Here is an 18683-nt window from a genome sequence, read left to right as displayed (position 1 = left end):
TTTGGCACTGGGCAAAGCCTGGGATGGGAGGGCACCAAGGGACCCCTTCCAGGCGACAGTAGATGAAGAAGTCTCATGCTTCTCCGGCTGGAAAGTGGTAACTAATGTCCCCGATGTTTGGGGTGGTGTTGCTCCTGAAGTAGATGGAGCAGGAGCAACAGAGAGTGAAGTGCCCCCCACAATCAAGGGGGCCAGTGAATTCTGACATAGCTGAGAGCCAACTGTATGTGAGGACACGGTAGAGGATCGAACCAGTGTTGCAGCAGCGGCATAGGTTGATGTCATTGGCACAGGATGTAGCCACTCATATTTCCGCCTTGCCTCAGTGTAGGTCAGGTGGTCCAGGGTCTTATATTCCATTATCTTCCTTTCTTTCTGGAATATCCTACAGTCCGGTGGGCAGATGGAATGGTGTTCTCTGCAGTTAACACAGATAGGAGGCGGGGCACATGGAGTATTGGGATGAGAAGGACGTCCACAATCTCGCCACGTGATGCCGGAAGTACAGTGGGATGACATGTGCCCGAACTTCCAACATTTAAAACACTGCATCGGAGGAGGGATATATGGCTTCACATCACAACGGTAAACCATCACCTTAACCTTTTCGGGTAAGACATCACTCTCAAAGGCCAAGATGAAGGCACTGGTGGCTACATGACTATCCCTCGGACCCCGATGGATGCGCCAGACAGAGTGAACACCTCGTCGTTCTAGGTTGGTGCGTAGTTCATCGTCGGAGTGCAGAAGAAGATCCCTGTGGAATATAATACCCTGGACCATGTTGAGACTCTTATGGGGTGTGATGCTGAAACATCCCCCAACTTGTCACAAGCGGGCAACCTCTGTGACTGGGCAGAGGGTGCTGTTTTGATGAGCACTGAACCAGAGCGCATTTTGTACAAGCCCTCCATCTCCCCGAACTTGTCATCTAAATGTTCCACAAAAAACTGGGGCTTGGTTGACATAAATGATTCACCATCAACGCGCATACACATGAGGTACCGGAGTGAATAATCTCCACTGCCTTCTTTAGCCATACGTTCCTCCCATGGAGTGGCCAGGGAGGGAAATGATCTTGGTTCATATATCTTGCCGTTGAGATTAGACCTCGATCGCACCAGCGAGAGATGATGTACCACGCTTCATTGCGGGTCATCCGCCCAGATGCCACCCACTCCGATCAGTGGCTCTCCCCACGGGCGCCACCCAGCCACAGCAAAGACCACCTGGTAGGATGGCCTTTGCTGGGAGTCCCAATGCCCCAGATGGATAGGCATCTTCGGCATACGCGGGAAGATAGCAGCTCAGGCATCAGCAGTGCGATCCCTGTTGTGTAGTCAGGGGGCTACCACCAAGAGGGTACATGACGACCCACCCACGATGGACCGGCTACCGTGCTGATTGTTGGATGTCGAATATCCATTAATAAAGGGAGCAAAGATGGAAGGGTACAATGGAGGGAATGTAGGCTACCTGGAACACACTGCAGCCGATGGGGTCAGAAGCTCAGTGTAAGTCCAACTCCATGACAATAACGAATATGCCAGATCTTAGGGCAAGATGGATATAGAATGCATCACGGAAGGTGTCCTTCCCCAAATGGTACTCACTAACGGAAAAATTTTGAAATGGAGAGGTCACACCCCTTAGGGGACCATCACATTAAAGGCCGAAACAGTTGAGACTCCTTTTAGTCGCCTCTTACGACAGGCAGGAATACCGCGGGCCTATTCTTACCCCTGAACCCACAATGGGGAATGGTAATGGGGCAGCACGTCGGTCGAAAACCACCATTGTCGAATGGTGGGCCAAGTTCTGTGCTGGTTGCGGTTCGGCACATGACGCCAGTCCATCTGGGAGAACAGCCTCACTCAAATGGGAGACACTCGAGCACCCGCCCTATAGTCCTGATCTTTCCGTGTGCACTTATCACGCCCTAGTTCCTTAGTAATCACCCAACCTTCAAGCTTTCTTGTCTGACAAGTATGTACAGCAGGCAGTTAGACGTTTTCACGCTACAGGACCCGGTGATTTACCAAACGGGTATCTTCAGCCTGGTCCGTCGGTGGGATGACTGCCTAAATTCTCACTGCGACTTTGCCTGATCAGCATATCGGTTGTGAAGTGTACAGTCTTTGAACAGAAAATTTTTGATTGCCCCTTAAAAATTCATAGCGTCGGATTCTCACGATACTGCAGATGTTTGACGGTCGTGCTGACAGGCAATCCCTTCCCTCAAAAGAAATTTACCTATCTGATGATAGGAAAGGAAGCTCTAGTTAAGAAGCGAGGAAGAGTTACATCGATCACAGTATGGTGGAAGGTCTCTTACTAAACCAGCAGTGAGTCCATAAAATCCTACAAAGACGTGTTGTGCCCACGATCTCTATCACAGACAGTCGGTAATCTGCGTTGCAGAGTACAAACTATAAACAGTCAGTTACATCTGTGATACTTGTTTTGCATTTCGTGTAGGACGGATGTGAAAGGACTGGATGAAAGAATACACACACATTTTGGTTGCTGCAAGTTGCAGAAGTCTGGAGTAGCTGTATGTTTTATTTGGATCAGTTTCCTCGATCAGCTAAGCTCACGTACGGTTGCTAGAGAACAGCGAATGTAGGTATCTAATCTTGTAGAACGCTATGATTTCTACAGCAAATGCTGCGAGGCCGGCGGCGAGGCCGGCAGCGAGTATGTAGAACGGCAGCTGCAGGTCGTCCACGAAGAACGGCTTCAGCGCCGGAGGGCCGCGGAGGTGGAAGGCGCCGCGGTGGTGTGCGTCGCCGCAGCGGATGAGCGCCTTCGCTGCGCTCACGCTCACGCCCTGCCACTTGGCCACCAGCCCGGACACGAAGAGCCGCGACAACACCTGCAACGGAGCGCGGCCCCTGCTGAGCCTGGGCGCGTGCGCGTGTCGTGTCGTGTCGTGTCGTGTCGTGTCGTGCCGTGTCGTGTGAACTGGTGCCAGCTGCCTCTTGGAAACTCGGTCGAAGGGATCGGCGTCTAATTGGTTCTCTGGAGTACACTAACTCATTACGTAATAGAGCTGGACAAACTGAAACACGTAACTGTTTCGAAACAAATGAAAAAGTACAATGTAATGTTTCGATACGCTGTTTCGAAACAGTGAAACAGTCTGTGTTTTGTAATCTAATAAACACATTTTATCATCTTGAATGCCTTCTGTATAAGTGTGTCCATATAAACACAAATGAGGCGCGAGAGCGCTAATTATGTCGCAGAAAGTATGAAACTATCACTTAGGCGTCTTGGCAGTTTCGTATTTCCCGCAGCAAATGCGCTGCTTTCGTGTCGTGTGACTTTCATACTTTTCAATTGGCTGAGGACAGCCATAGCTGAAGACAGAAGAACCACCACGAACGGAACTGGAGGTGGGAGCAAACTGCAGAACCAACGGATATGCTACTGGGATTCCCACATTCCGTTAGTATGGGTAATATACCCATACTGCTAATTTCCATGCACACAAAGGGAATCATTGTGGATAATAGGCACAGTGACTACAGACTCACAAATAACGCCAAATAATTCGAATATATAACAAAATATAACAGAAAAATTTTTGTCTTTCAAGGTGTTTCGAATCGTTACTATAAATCCACCATGCTTCCCAGCCCTTCCCGTTCACCATTACACTATCAATGATATGTCAAACAGATCGCTTGCAATTATACCTACATCAAATTTATGTATAAGTCTAATAACGGTCACTCTACGCCTTTTTTTATTCAAAATCTTGTGGGCTTACTTGCGTTTCTTAATATGATTACTGTACATGAACAGAGAAGCGTATGCTATAAAAAAAGTGTAATTTAACTGAATGATTTTCACATATTTATTATTTTGAATGTGAATAGTATGCGTTGTTTTATTGTTTGGTTAGTGTTTATAAGGCAGATGTTACACCATTTCGGAATAGGACAGTCAGCTAGAAACGAAGCTTTATTTTCAGATATCTTAAGCTTCATACTATTGCTTCTCAAAAAGATTTCGACACTCTTGAAAGTGTTTCTTGAAGTGGGATGTTGTGTTTCAGTATCTGTGCCGAGCCCGAATCTCGTCCGACACAGAGCAGAATGAAACATCACTGTTTCGATACAATTAGTCCGTTCCAAGCACAGGTGGACAGAAACAGCCTTATTTTGAAACAACGATACAGTTTCTGTGTCTGGCTCGAGATCGAATCTGGTCCGGTTATCCGAGACAGGGGCGCAATGAAACACCAGTGTTTCGAAACAGTGAACCACAGCCGTTCCGAAACACTGAAACAGTTCCACGTATCGATACACTGTATCGAAACATAGAAACAGTGGTCAACTCTATTACGTAGCATTGTCCAATGAGCAATCTGTGAGGGCTGTCAACAAGAAGCATAGCGACCCTGGAAACTGTGTGAAAAGTGTGATACATGAAAATAAAAGGAAACTAACGATATTAGGACCGAATACACAAACATTCCATGGCCGTAAGGATTCTGTGGGTTGGTTTTTTAGTTTCCGTATTCTGTGGATCGTTTGCACGATCATCGTAATGCTATTGAACGAGTCATTATACATCTACATCGCAAATTAATTGGTAAATCTGACTACCTGCCGAAAGTTTATAAGTTTCGTTGTTGGTATTGTTATTAAATACATTAATGTGAGTTGGTAATTGTTAACCACCACTTTTTACAGAAATTCTTCTACAGAACAGAAGGAGCTGTCCAGGAGAAACTTTTTCAGTTTCCTTTCATATTTTACTTGCCTGTCTGTCAGACATGCTATATCACTAGATAAGCGATCAAAATGTTTAGTCACAGTACTGTGTTCCCCTTCTTGTGCTAAATATAACCTTAATGTGGAGTGATTAATCCCACGTTTCCTTTTGGTATCGTAATTACGTAAATCATTTCTTTTTCTTGGACCTCATGAGAGAATAAATATAGTGTGAAGCAGAAGTCAAAAGACCAAACTCCTTAAACAGATGTCTACAAGATGATCGTGGGTGAGGGCCCCATATTATTCTTGCAGCAGATTTTTGAGAAATGAACATTTTGAAAAAGAAAGTTGAATAGCCCCAGCACAATATTTCATATTACATTTTTATATCATAATACGCAGAATATGTCGGCTTACTGGTTTGCTCCTTCCAACATTTGCAATCACTCTAAGCGCAAATGTGTCGAAATAGGTGTCTGTAATGATAAGCATTTAAACTGGAAAAAGCACATTTTTGAACTCGTAAAACAACGTAAGTATCCACTCTCCTCGTTATTTTGTCATCATTGGCGTAGTGCCTCTGGCTGTGCGGAACTGAATACGCTGCGTCTTTTTAAAACTGAGGATGAGACCATTCTCAGAAAACGAGTAAATGACAGTACTAAGAACACTGTTTACAGAAAGAGAAGATTCATATATTAGATGGGAAACCGTATACATATATCACAAACAGTGCAGACCAAAGATTGGCGAGAAATCAAATATGTGGTTTCCCTACGCTCAGCAATTCAGCCAGTGTAATCAGGGGACATCCTCTAAGTACAGCTTTCTGCGTTCTTTTGAGTAGATATGACATTACCCTATTGTTGACTAGACTACCATTTCAGTTAAACCATAGTACATGTAGGAGGATACTGCGGTTCACAGAGTCAAAAGCCTTATATAGGACAGAGAAAATACCAACCAGTGCTATATTTTATTACTTAATGCTTGTAAAATTTGGTGAGTGAACCTGTAAATATTATTTCTCAGATGGAATACTATTTGTATTTCAGAAGTGTTGGTCTATTGAGAATGCTATCTTGAGTAAATCACTATTCTAGAACACATCACTTTATCAAAAATTTTGGAAAATGATGTTCGTAATACCGATCTGTTTCACTACTGACATTCCTCCTATCACCTTTCTTAAAGAATGCTTAAACAAAGGCATACTTCAGTCGCTATCAAAAAATTACCTTGAGTTTGTGACTCTTGTAGGCTATTCTTAAATTTTTTTTACTGAAGTCATCAATTATTCTGATTTCTATTGCCGAATATCTCTTCTGCAACGCACTATCTCATTTATTCTAGCCTATTGTGTAGCATGATGAGATAGAGCATTTATTAAAGGATATCAGTTATTGCCTTGCTTTGTATGACCTAGAAGAACATATCCGTTAAGTTCCTGCTGCCTTCATCCACCTATGTCGGAATGTTATTACTGACATGAAATCGTAGGATCAGAATAAGCTTTCCTGATCATTTTTTTGTATCAGAATTCTTAACACATTTCACATTGAAATAACCACATACTATTAACTGCTTGCTGCTGTCTGTCAGCTAGCATAGTAAGGGATCTTGATTTCTCATAAACAATGGAAAATGTCCATTTCGGGATCAATATGCAGTTACAATTAAAAGTGAACTGTTTTTCAGTATTAATTTCAAGCACACCCATCTGTGTACTGATCACTACGAAAGCTATCTGCCACATCGCTATGGAACTTCTGTCGTAATTCATCGTTTCTGCTCCTTCTTTTCCCATTTTAGTTCAACATTGCTAAGATGCTACAATGTAACCTTTTACATTTAACTTCTCTAAGCCTGTGATTATGTGATGCTCAGAGAGGCGCAGGATATCGATTTCTTCAGAGCTCTCTAAATTTTGTAAACAAACAGAAGAGTTATAATATTCTGATGAAATAAGAAGGAAAAATATCACTGAGTAATGTAATCTTACATTCCTGTTCGTTCTTAAGCACTTCGTGTAACTCTCCAGTTATTTTAATTACTTTCACTACATTGTGTCTGAATGCTGAATTTAACCTAAAACCGGTACCTCCTATACCAGTAACCGCAGGTATCTCCTACTGTGTTATGGTGGTTTCTATCCCTATATCTTGTGCAAGAAGCTCAGTCAAGCTAGCTTTCCCTGTATTATTCACATGTACACAGTGTCCAGTATGTTCCCATCTCGAAGTTAAAATCGCACAGAAATGCAGGGCGTTTTGCTACATTCCAGTGCGCAGCAGCCATACAACTAGGTGTTCACATGGCTCACAGCAGAGTTAACGTATAGCTGGTGATGGCGCGGCAAGACTTACACAAAAATCACGTTTTTGTGTGTGTGTGTTTTTGGAAGTAGCAGCTACATACATACATACACACACACACACAAAGAGCATTATGGTTGATCTGGATGAAACTGTCACTTCGGTTTTCAGAAAGATCGTTCCCTGCTCCACATATTATGATAACCTGAACCTCTTTGTCAAAATCTTCCCTATGTCGTCTGTAACTTGGCGAAGGCTGGCATGTGGCTTTAAAATGCTTTTGATCTAGTGCGCTATTCTGTACCATCTGGCCTACAACCCTCCCACGACTACAACATAACAGCAAGACTCTTTTCTTATTACTCTCTTTTGGTACTAACTTACACTTACTTTCTTTGCTATAAGTCTGCTGCACCTAATTGTGACCTACAGCTGTATGAGGTTCTTCCTCTCCTACTTCACGTAACAAGTCAGTCTTATTGGATACGGAAAGTACAAACGTACATGAAGTTGCAGAGTTGTTCCGTCTTCGCTCATTATGCGTTATGTTTACCCAGTTCCCACAATCTTTTTTCCCTCTTTAACCTGTCTACTTCAGATTTCGAGAAATCTAATTCGCGATGAAGGCAACACATCTTTGCCTCCTGTTCGACGATTCTCCTGTCTCTTTTGTAGAGCCTACAGTTACATGGGAGAGCCTCGTAGAGTTCCTCATTTAATTCTCCACTGCAGTTGCAACAGTGAAATTCCTGCCCACAATCTGCGCACACCACTCCCCGTCTGATTACCCTATGCCAATACCTCACTTATCACGGATTGTAACACATATTAAACGCTTAAAATGGAATTAAAATACACACCTCAACAGAATTTGGAATATCATAGTGTTCAGTACTACGACTTGTTATAGTACAGCCATTGTAAAATACCTTATTAACAAAATAAACATAAGTCCTTCTGAAAACAAGAACGTTTTTGGTTAGTTACAAAAAATCATTACAAAACAAAGCAGGTTCTATCCTAAGCGCACACCTTGAAAACAGAACTAGTGAAAATCTTTAGACGACGACGACGACCACTACCACCACCACCAGTCTTTAGTAATGAGAAAGTCCTCCTCGCACACGGCTGAGTTCTTCCACAGTGCGAGGCATGCTCTGGATGAGACTATCAAGTTTATCTTACAGTACGAGGTCCCTCTCATCAACGACAGCTTCAGTGAGGTCCTGAAGATGCTCATTGTCAGGTGGATTTGGACTCTGTGCAATCTTCAACACATCCCATGCACGCTCGGTTGCTTTCATATCTCGGTACTGTGCTGTCGAATTAATTTGGTTGATGTTGCATCTTTGAACATACCGTGATACCACCGCACTATATTCTAGCATTTGATTCTCACTGACTGGCCTCCGATCCCTCAAAAAGATCCTACAGATGTGAAGTCTCCGACAACTTCATCCAAGTCGAATTGCCGTATATGGGAATTGGAGGGTCCACCATCCTATCTTCATTGCCTCCCAGATCACTACAAAGGGATGGACATTTTGAACGTACTGACGTTCTTGGTGTCATCTAGTGATTCTCTAAACCCTAAAACCCATAGTGCCCAGTCGCAAACCAATCCTGGTCTCGTAGGCAAACATGACATTACTCCATTCTTCAACGGTCCAATGTTTATGTGCAAGAGTCTAGGTCCTCCAATTGCGTCGATTCCGTTGGTTGAGTGCAAAACTTCGCATTGACCTTCCGGAATGAAGACCACCCCCATGCAGTCTTCTGTGCACTGTTTGGCCTGAGGTACGAATCTATGTTGTCTGGGCAAAGTCATTTCCATTATTCCTGGCAGATGATGATGGGGGCCTACGAACCGACAGTTGGAGGAAACGATTGAGCATTGGTGCTGTCTTACGAGGAATATCACTGCGAAGCCTATCATTCACCCCCCTCTTGGGGTCCGGGATTTAGAATAGGCTCGAGGTATTCCTCCCTGTTGTACAAGGTGACTGACAAGAATTTCACATGTTTAGGCCTTTAGGTGATGTTCCCCTGTAGGGTTGGACCTCCACTCTTCAAAATTTTCCCGAAGAGCTAGCCAATTGGGGAAGGGCGCCTTACAAGGTGCATTGTGTCCATCGTGTATTGAGATCTTGCCCACCTTCTCATTGTCGCATTGCAGTCCCACCCATTCTCCATCTCTTGGGCAAGGACACCTTCCTGGGTGCGTTTTCCACCATGCACTATGCAGTGTCGATTTATGCATTGACGATGACCATGGACTTCATTGCACCTGATATCCAGCATGGTAGACAATCCGTTGTGGTGGGGCCGCCATGTATCCTGTTGGTTGTAGCCCCCTGACCACACAGGGATCACTCTACCGATGCCTCCGCCGTCAACTCCCCATGTATGCCAAGGGGTAGATGGCCATTCCCTTGGGACAATGGGACTCCCAACAATGGCCATCCTGCCAGGTGGCCTTTGCTGCAGATGATTGGCGAACATGGGGAGGGCCCTGGTAGGAGTGGGTGGCATCAGGGCAGATGACATGCAAAGAAGTGTAGTCCATCATCTCTTGCTGGTGGTGAAACACCAGCGGTCTCTGTGCGATCACGAGCTCAATTCAATGCACAGAAGTACGACCCAAAATTGTTCTCCTTCCTGGCCACATCATGAGAGGAACGTCAGGCTAAGGATGCCATTGGATCTTATTCGTCCCAGTACCTTTTATGTTCGAGAGCTGATGGGGAATCTTTCATGATGATGAAGCATCCGTTTTCTGTTGAGCATGTCGAGGACAAGTTCAGGGAGGTGGAGGGCTTGTCCAAAATGAGATATGGGTCAGTCTTGATCAAAACAGAATCCTCTGCCCAGTCACGGGAGTTACTCGCTTGTGACCAGATGTGGATGTTTCTGTAACTATCACGCCCCATAAGAGCTTAAATGTCCAGGTTATCCTATTTCACAGAGACCTTCTTTTGCAGTCCGACGATGAGATGCGCGCCAATTTAGTGGTAAGGTGTACATTTCAGTGTGTCTCGAGGTAGCTACTCGGCCATTGATTTATCAATCTGCAGCCGAAGACTTCTCCCATGTATGAGAGCAAATGACGACCTGTGTGACAGTGACCACTTCCCCATCTTCGTGTCACTGCCCCAGCATCAGGCGCATGGACGTCTGCCCAGATGGGCTTTGGACAAGGCGGACTGGGGAACTTTCACCTCTGCTGTCACCGCTGAATCTCCCCCCACACGGTAACATCGATGTGATGGTTGAGCAGGTGACTAGCACAGTTGTTTCTGCGACAGAAAACGCGATCCCTCGCTGTTTAGGGTGCCCGAGGCATAAGGCAGTCCCTTGGTGGTCTCCAGAAATCGCTGAAGCCATTAAGGGGCATCGGCGAGCTCTACAGCAGCATAAGCGGCGCCCTTCCCTGGAGCACCTCATAGCCTTATACGTCTCCATGCCCGTGTTCGCTACCTTATCGAACGACGGAAGCAGGAGTGTGGGAAGGTGGCGTATGGCACCCAATGGTCTAGACATATCTCTCCCAAGTCTGAGCTGGGCGAAGATCAATTGTCTTTTCAGGTACCAGGCCCCAACTGCTGTCCCCGGTGTTACCACAAATGGCGAGTTATGTACCGACGCAAACGCGATTGCCGAGCACTTTGCTCAAAACTCTGCATCTGAGAATTAACCCCCAGCCGTTGGCACACTCAATCGGCGGCTAGACGGGAACGACCTCTCATTCACTACACGCTGCAGTGAATCCTATAACACCCCATTTACAGAGTGGGAGCTCCTCAGTGCCCTTGCATATTGACCCGACACAGCTCCTGGGCCTGATCGCATCCACAGCCAGATGATTAATCATCTCTCATCTTACTACAAGCGACATCTCCTCGTCATCTTCAACCGAATCTGGTGCGATGGCGTCTTTCTATCGCAGTGGCAGGAGAGCACCATCATTCCGATGCTCAAACCCAGTACAAACTCGCTTGATGTGGATAGCTATTCGCCCATCAGCCTCAACAACGTTCTTTGTAAGCTGTTGGAGTGTATAGTATGTTGGCGGTTGGGTTAGGTCCTGGAGTCACATGGCCTGCTGGCTCCATGTCAGAGCGGCTTCTGCCAGGGTCGCTCTACCACTGATAATCTTGCGCCCATCGAGTCTACCATCCGAACAGCCTTTTCCAGACGACAACAACTAATTGCCATCTTTTTTGACGTACGTAAAGCATATGACAAGACTTGGCGACATCATATTCTTGCCACATTGTATGAGTGGGGACTCTGGGGACCACTCCCGATTTTTATCCAAAACTCCCTGTCGCTCCGTACTTTCTGTGTCCAAGTTGGTGACTCCCATAGTTCTATCCATATCCAGGAGAATAGAGTCCCCCAGGGTTCTGTATTGAGTGTATGTGTAGTGGGCATTAACGGTCTAGCAGCTGTAGGGCCATCCATCTCACCTTTTCCATATGCGGATGACTTCTGCAATTCTTATTGCTCCTCCAGTACTAGTGTTGCTGAGCCGCGCCTACAGGGACTCATTCACAAGTCAGAGTTCTCAGCCACGAAGTCGTGTGTCATGCACTTCTGTCGGCGTCGTACCGTTGATGCAGAGCCAGAATTTTATCTTGCTGACGTTCCACTCACTGTTGTGGAGGCATATCAATTCCTAGGACTGGTTTTCGATGCTCAATTGACTTGGTTCCGTCATCTTCGTCAGCTTAAGCAGACATGCTGGAAGCACCTTAATGCCCTCTGTTGCCTGAGCAACACCAATTGGGTGCAGATTGCTCTACTCTGCTGCAGGTCTACAGAGCCCTTGACCAATCCCGAAATGACTGTAGGAGTGTGGTTTATGGTTCGACTGTGCCTTCAGCGTTACATTTACTCGACCCTGTGCACCACTGTGGGGTTCGACTAGCGACGGAAGCTTTTCGGACGAGTCCAGTGACCAGCGTACTGGTGGAGACTGGTGTCCTTCCACTGCAGATCAGACGTGCACAACTACTCGCCAACACACATAGTTTCCCTGAGCATCCGAATTACCGTCACCTTTTCCTGCCCGAGGCAGTCCATCTCCCACATTGGCGGCCTAGATCGGGGCTAATGACTGCGGTTCGTGTGTGGTCCCTTCTCTCTGAACTGGTCCTTCCCCTTACCACCTCCCCTTGCAGTTAAATCGCAAACGCCTCGACGGTGTAACCCTCGGCCGCAGCTTCGTCTGGACCTTTTGCACGACCGTAAGGATTCCGTTAGCCTCGCCGCTCTCCGCTGTCATTTCCTCTCGATTCTTAACGTGTTCCTGGGCTCTGAAGTGGTTTACACCGACGGCTGATGGTCACGTAGGCTTCGCATATGTTCATGGAGGATATATTGAGCAGCACTCCTTGCAGCTGTCTGCAGTGTTTTCACTGCAGAGTTGGCGACCATATCTCGTGCTCTTGAGTACATCCGCTCGTGACCTGGCGAGTCATTTCTCCTGTGTACTGTCTCACTGAGGAGCCTACAAGCTATCGACCAGTGCTACCATCCTCTGGTAGCGTCCATTCAGGAGTCCGTCTGTGCCCTGGAACAGTCCCGCCATTCCGTGGTGCTTGTGTGGACCCCAGGAAACGTCGGAATCCCAGGCAACGAACTTGCCGACAGGCCGGCCAAATAGGCGATGCGGAAACCGCCTCTGGAGATCGGCATCTCCGAAAATGACCTGCGTTCTGTCTTACACCACAGGGTTTTCCGGCTTTGGGAGACGGGATGGCATAACAGCACGCACAACAAAGTGCGTGTCATTAAGGAGACTATGAATATATGGAAGTCTTCCACGCAGCCCTCTCGCAGGGAATCAGTTGTCCTCTGCCGGCTCCGCATTGACCGTACGTCGCTAACGCATGGTTACCTACTCCGTCGCGAGGACCCACCTTAGTGTCACTGTGGCTCCCAAATGACAGTCGTCCCTCTCTTTCTGGACTGCCCACTTTCAGCCGCTCTGTGGCAGACTTTTAACTTTCCCAGCACCCAGCCTTCGGTGTTGGGCGACAATGCCTCCACAGCAGCTTTAGTTTTATGTCTTGTCCGTGACAGTGGGTTTTACACTTCTATGTAGTTTTTAGCGCCTGTCCTTTGTCCCTCTGTGTCCTCCACCCGAGAGCTTTTAGGGCGGAGGTTTTAATGTGGTGCAGAGTGGATGGCTTTCCGTTTTTATTCTCGTGGTTGGCCAGCCACTGTAATCTGCTTTCACGTTTTACTCTCTTCTGTTTCTATCGTCTCTCTGTTGTTTTCTTGTCCTCTTTTGTTCCTTTTAGTGTTCGTTCTTGTGGCTTTTCCTTTCTTTCCGTTTTGTGTTATATGTCTCCTCCATTTTATTCTACCACTTGTTGCATTGTTTTATTAGGAACAAGGGACCGATGAACTCATAGTTTGCTCCTTTCTCCCGCCTCTAAACCAACCAACCAACCAATCCATCGTTCACACTTCCCGTCTCTCTATATTTTTCCACACCTTAGACCAAGCACTTTCTGAGAACTGCAGAAACACGCCACTTAGAGGCGTGCACCACACTGGCCTGCTGAAAGTAAAACCACTATCCTGACTATCAAACACAGCAAGATGTTGCTGATCGGTTACATGTCACTCAAACCAAATGGGAATGAAATGAACGTTTGGCGTCATTGGCTGCGAGGCCCCTTGCAGGGCAGGTCCGACCGCCATGGTGCAGCTCTTATTACATTCGATGTCACAATGGGAGACCTGCACGCCGGATGGGGATGAAATGATGGTGAAGACCAGTCCCTGAGCGGAGAAAATGTCTGACCCAGTCGGGAATCGAACCCGGAACCGCAGGATGGCAATCCGTCACGCTCACCACTCAGGTATCGGGGCGGACACTCAAACCTAATGATGCTGTTGTTGTCGACTACTCGTGATGTGCCGCTGCGGCAGCGGTATGTTTCCGTGACTGGGAAGCGGCCACAAAGCATGCAAGTAGCAAACACCATGCATTATCCAGTTGGAGCCTACACACCAAACGAAGTGCCTAGCTCAATGAGACCTGTACTATCGTAGACTAAATTTTACGGTAGTATTCCAAACATTTGTTGAGCAGTATACTTAGCACACTTCCTAAATTTTCGTAACTTACGAGCCCGAAAAATTTGACCTACGGGTAAGCGATTGACATGTACGTTATAATGTAAAAAGTTAATTATTTCCGCTTCAAACAAGAACTCGTGTCTCACTTAGGCTCACCGGCCATTTGACCATCTTCTGTGCGGATGCACAAACAGTACCCGAACTCTTACGGGAATCGGTAAAGCCGCGAGTAATGAGTGTAATGGGCAGCGGCACTACGAATGTAGTGCGGGACAGTAAGCTGGGAATGTGGGTCTCACAGGAGGCAGTCGCACTATCCTGTGTGTCCTTGGTGGCTCATATGGATAGAGCGTCTGCCATGTAGCAAGAGATCCCGTTTTCGAGTCCCAGTTGGGGCACACATTTTCAACTGCCCCGTTGAGGTATATCAAGCTCAATATGCAGCTAAGGGAATTCATTCAAATGGTTCAAATGGCTCTGAGCACTATGGGACTTAACATCTCAGGTCATCAGTCCCCTAGAACTTAGAACTGCTTAAACCTAACTAACTTAAGGACATCACACACATCCATGCCCGAGGCAGGATCGAACCTGCGATCGTAGCGGTCGCGCGGTTCCAGACTGTAGCGCTTAAAACCGCACGGTCACCCCGGCCGGCTATTCATTTCGTTGTATTGATTTAACTATAATTTCTCACTTAATTTTAACGTATTCACAACAAAATGTTACTTTTAATCACTGGCCGGCCGAAGTGGTCGTGCGGTTAAAGGCGCTGCAGTCTGGAACCGCGAGACCGCTACGGTCGCAGGTTCGAATCCTGCCTCGGGCATGGATGTTTGTGATATCCTTAGGTTAGTTAGGTTTAACTAGTTCTAAGTTCTAGTGGACTAATGACCTCAGCAGTTGAGTCCCATAGTGCTTAGAGCCATTTGAACCATTTTTTAATCACTACTCATCGAAAACCAAACTTCATTATTATCATTATAATATTATAATTATTATTATTATCTAATACTCCTAATTATAATTATAATTATCCCAGTTTCGCAATATAAACTGCAGCAGAAAACATTCTTAAGTCAGTGATAACGCAGGGCCCTCGACGAACCTAAGACTAGTACTTTGGAAAGGACAACATTCGTGCATGATGGAGATGACAATGATTTTTTCAAATAGTTTTACAACGATCGCATTGCGAGAAGAAAATCGAAATGCTCAGAACGAGCTGCGACACGAGAAGCAAATGTCACCACCAAACGGCGGCCGGACGTAGTAATACCTCCCGGCCCTCACAGGCGAAGTTACGCAAGAGAGCGAGACAAATGCCTCAGTTTCCCCCCCGGAGCCAAGTGCGTGGACGAATACGTATATGCCAAGTTAACATAGAAGGATACACGAGGACAAAAGGAGACATCCTCACAAAGCTACTCACAGAAGAAAAAATTGATGTGCTGACCTTGCAGGAAACACATCTATCAGAAGAAAATATCTCGAGACTTCTAATACCAGGCTATGAAACTGTGGGCTATAAAGCCCATAATAAACACGGTATTGCAACACTGATCAAGAAAGAACTGGTTGATAATATTGAGGAAACTATGCACCACGAATTTGCCGTGGGAATCAAACTAAACGATATGACTGTGTATAACGTGTACAAGCCACCTTCAGAAAAATGGGAACAACCTGTTTTACCTAACCCACAACACCCTGCAGTCATAATTGGCGATTTTAACTCCCACCACCCCAGATGGGGCTATCAGTCTTGCGACAAAGAAGGACTCATGCTGGCAGACTGGGCAGATATAAATAATTATACATTAATATACGATGCAAAAGATACCCCCACCTTCTGTTCAGGAGCGTGGGGCACAACATCAACGCCCGATCTTTGTTTTGTCTCATCTGGAGAAACTGGAATAGCACTTCCGTCTAAGAGAACTGTACTGAGCCGTATTCCTCGGAGCCAACACAGACCAGTTATTATAGACCTTGGGATCCAAATACCAGTAATAAAGAGCCCCCCTATAGCCCGCTGGAACCTCAGGAAGGCTAACTGGGTTAAGTTTAAAGATACCATTGAAAATAATGTAAACAGAATTCCCCCAATTCCAGAAAATTACGACAGATTTACGAAGTTAATTATTAAAGCAGCACATAACTCAATACCAAGAGGAGCGCGGAAAGAATACATCCCATGCTGGACAAAGGAGTGCGAACAACTACTCGATGAATATAACAAAACAGAGAATCCAGAACTAGGAGAACAGCTCATAAGAGCTATGGACGAGGAACGCAAACAGAGATGGCAAAAGCGGATGGAACAAATGGACTTTACGCACTCCTCACGGAAGAGCTGGAGTCTACTGAGGAAACTTGGCGGAGCACAATTCAAGGGACGGAACATCAATAATAAAATGACCCCTAACAAGATATGCTCTTCTATACTACAAACATCCAGAATCCATGCCTCCGCCTCGAAGAAAAAAGAACTGCACCAACTGATGAACGAAGAGCTAGATGCAAGCGAGGAGGAAGCAGGTTTAGCGAACTGGGTAACACAAGAAGAGATAAATATAGCACTAAAGAAAATGTCACCTGGTAAAGCAGCTGGCTGTGACGGCCTTCTTCCAGAATTCTTGAAGAACTTCGGGCCAAAGGGAAGAGCATGGCTGTCTTCTCTTTTCTCTAATATCATAGATACCAGCCGGTTACCAAAGCAATGGAAAAACGCACAAGTCATAGCCATCCAGAAACCAGGGAAAACAGGAGAGAATACTAAAGATTATAGACCGATATCTTTATTGTGCACCACTTACAAGCTGTTTGAACGAGTCATCCTAGGCAGAATAGAAAGTAAAATAGAAGCTGCTCTTCCCCCAGAGCAAGGCGGTTTTCGAAAAGGAAGAGATTGTTGCGACCAAGTTCTCGCCCTAACCACTTTCATTGAAAGAGGTTACCAAAACAAAAAGAAAACGGGCATGGTATTATTAGATCTCACCTCAGCATACGACACCGTATGGACAAAAGGGATACTGTATAAACTGTCAAAAGTCGTGAAATGCAAGAAGATCATAGATCTAGTCAGAAATATGTTGATAAACAGGAGATTCGAGGTATCTCTGAATGGGAAAACAAGCAGCTACAGGACACTACAAAATGGTCTCCCCCAAGGGTCTGTGCTGGCTCCATGCCTTTTCAATTTATACATAGCGGACATCCCAAACCTGGAATCTCGTTCTTTTATGTATGCAGATGACATCGCTATCGCGGCTCACGCCAACACTTTCGAAGAACTGGAAGAAATTTTAAACAGGGATCTGGAACGACTACAACAATATTATGACAACTGGCACCTCAAAGTAAATCCGACTAAATCCGTGGCATCAATAATGCACTTGTGTAACAAAGATGCAAATCGTGAGCTAAAAGTGCAAATAAAAGGTAAATTGTTGAAAAACGATAGAACGCCAAAATATCTGGGTGTTAAGCTAGATCGCACTCTCACATATAAGAGCCACCTGTACGAAGTCGCCCAAAAAATGAAAACAAGAAACAACATCATAATGAAACTGGCAGGAACAACCTGGGGATGTTCCACTGAAACTCTACGCACATCAGCACTGGCACTTCTGTATAGTGTAGCGGAATATTGCGCACCCGTCTGGGCCCGCAGTAGGCATGTCAGATATATTGATGTGCAACTTAACGAGACAATGAGGCTCATAACAGGAACAGTAAGACCCACCCCGAAACCTTGGCTGCCCGTCCTTGCCAATATCGAACCACCCTCGATTAGACGTGAAAGAGCAATCCAGAGGTACAAAGAAAAGTTCAGGGACCTACCTCCTCCCCCTGACAGATTGATGTCAAGAAATCCCTTCTGGAAAGAACTCAAACAACAGATTGATATCGATAACCTGTGGAAACAGCAATGGCAGGAAAGCAAAGTGAATAACAGTTTCCTTATTGAGGACCCATCTCAACGAGTTCCAGGCTTCCAACTCCAACGTATAGTGTGGGTAACTCTAAATCGTCTGCGGACAGGTGTTGGTCGGTGCGGATATTTGTTGAAAAAGTGGGGTTTCTCCCAGGACCCCAATTGTGAGTGCGGAGAGAGTCAAACCATGCAGCATATAGTTGAGTGCGACGTACACGGACTTAAGGGAGGAAATCTGATGGACATACATGTGATAAGTGACCAAGCACTTTTGTGGCTGGAGACCCTGAAAATTTTATTGTAAATCATTGTTAATGTTAATTTAAATTTTTATGTTGATGTTTGTAAGTGTATCACGCTTTGCCTGTAGCTGAACGAGAAATAAATAAATAAAATAATAACAATATTTATTTTCCGGAACATGACAGTGTGTCGCGCTGTCAGTGTTTTGGGAGTGAACTACTCTTTCTCTCTTCCGATGTGAAGCCGTCGATTTAAAGCAGATTCCAGAAAAAATTTTATATTAATTGTGTTTTTCGATTGTCCGTGTAGTCTTAGATCCGTGTTAACATGATACCTTAATTTTCTGTATTCCACATTGACCTC

Source organism: Schistocerca nitens, chromosome 8 (assembly GCF_023898315.1).
Source record: "Schistocerca nitens isolate TAMUIC-IGC-003100 chromosome 8, iqSchNite1.1, whole genome shotgun sequence".
Taxonomy (NCBI): domain Eukaryota; kingdom Metazoa; phylum Arthropoda; class Insecta; order Orthoptera; family Acrididae; genus Schistocerca; species Schistocerca nitens.
The sequence above is the reverse complement of the archived record's forward strand: the minus strand, read 5'-3'. Positions refer to the sequence as shown.